The following is a 2110-nucleotide window of genomic DNA, read 5'->3' as shown; positions in this document are numbered from 1 at the left end:
TAGCAATGAGATTTCATTCTACCTAATTCGAATTCAATTACGATGTCTTGAAAGCCCTTTGTTCTAGGGCAAATTCTGAAAAATATATGACGATTACAGAGCATACCCACCCAAAGTTCATATTTGAAAATGCTTAATGTTTTGAAATTTCATTTTGAAGTAATGTTTATGCTGCAGCAGCATTTAAATAAAATTTGGATGACTTCTAAAAACACCCAGCAAAAGAAATGAAGTATTAGGAGCAAAGAGGTAAGAAGTTGAGATCTATTTATTTAAATACGATTTGGGTGTGGAAGATGGTTCTACTTGCCAAGTTGGAGAGAACCTATCTGGGTAGCTGCTTTGTTGTCAGATGTAGAACTTCCATGGATAAACAGAAAAGCAAAATTAATAGATGGAGAAAGGGTCATTTAAAAAAGAGCCCATCACTCCCATTATTTCCCCATGTCTTATAGAAAGTAGGCCAGATCAAATTCACGAGCCAACTGGAGAATCATGCAATGCTATTCTTTTAGAGGAAAGACTCTGAAAGATACTAGAAGAGAACTCAACAAATGCCCAGTTGCTGACTGTGTGTGAGATCATTCACCAAACAGTTCCTAAACACATCTTTTCGTTGTGCCTGGCAAAGTGCTATTAGAGTAAATAGAAGCTGGCCAGACATATGGCCCTTACCCAGATGATCAACTAGAGACCTGTCTAGCAAATATAAATGAGGCAGAGCCTTACCCTGAAGAATGGGCCAGGTTTCCTGTTCTCTGTTCATGCCCTAGCACCATGCTGTACTTGGCATAGGTAGGACAGCATCAAAGGATCCAGTGGTAACACAGGATGACCTTCGTTTGCTATCTGCATTAAATTTTGATATTTAGATATCGTTTTTCAAAGATATATGAGTGATATCTGATTAAACAAATTTTATTCAAAGTTCACTCAACAAATAGTTATTGGATGACTATTATGTCCCAGGCACTGTTCTAGGACATTAAGATACAATAGTAAATAAAATAGAACAAGATCATATCTTTTAGCTGGGGAGAGAGAATAAACAATAAATATAATCTTTAAAAGGCAGCCACCTAATATAGTAGATGATAAATGCCACAGCGGATGGCGGGGGCTGGAGAGGTGGGTGTGAGACTGGTTAAGAGGGATCAGGAGTACTGAGGGAGCAAGTTAGAGATTTAAACAGGGACTATGAGATAACCCTAATTGAGAAGATGATATTTGAGTGACGCTATGAAGGAGACAGGGAGTTGCCCAGGAGACAGGTGGGAAAGGGTACTGCAAGCTGAGAAAACAAGTAGAGAAAGATCCCAAGGTGGGAGCATACATGGCCTGCTCAAGGAACAGCAAGGGGGCTAGTGGGCTAGATCAGAGTGAGGAGAGAGTAGGAGAGGAAGTCAGTGGCGGAGGGGTGGCGGGATGAAGATGGTAATGGTGTAGATCATGTAGGGCCTTGGGCAGTCATTAAAGGGATACCGAAAGAAAGCTGTAATATGGGGGAAAGAACACTACACCTGGAGTCCGACAGATCGGGTTCAAATCCTGTTCTACACATTTCTAATGGTATAAACTTTAGGCAAGTCCATTGTTCAGGGCCTAAGTTTTCTAGTCAGTTCAACAAATATGTCTGAGGTGCCTCCTCTGCACCAGTGTATTCAGAGATGGAAAGCCTCCCAATGGGAAGTACCCATTTGGTCAAGAAGCCTACAGACTCTTGGGGAGAGGAGATGAGGAGACAAATAGGTCCAGCAGAATAGTCAATGTATGAATACGAGTGAAAGGTAGAAAGATGAAAGCCAAGGGGAGGCTTCCCTGACCACCCAACTACCTCCTGCATCCTCATTCTCTATTACAGCACCCTGTCTTCTTCATGGCACATGTCACAATATGAGATTCTTGTATTTCTTTGTCTGGTTTATTGTCTCTCCTCACTAGAAAGCAATTTCAATAAGGGCAGGACTTTTGTCAGCCTGATTTCATTGCTCGACTGTATCCCAAATCCCCAGCACAGGGCCAGGCACAAGGTTGACCCTCCATACTGTGAAAAGAATGAATGGAGAGTGTATAAGGAAAAGTGTCACAGAGTAGGGGACACTTAAGCTGG

This window comes from Pteropus alecto, unplaced genomic scaffold, assembly GCF_000325575.1.
Source record: "Pteropus alecto unplaced genomic scaffold, ASM32557v1 scaffold275, whole genome shotgun sequence".
Taxonomy (NCBI): domain Eukaryota; kingdom Metazoa; phylum Chordata; class Mammalia; order Chiroptera; family Pteropodidae; genus Pteropus; species Pteropus alecto.
The sequence above is the reverse complement of the archived record's forward strand: the minus strand, read 5'-3'. Positions refer to the sequence as shown.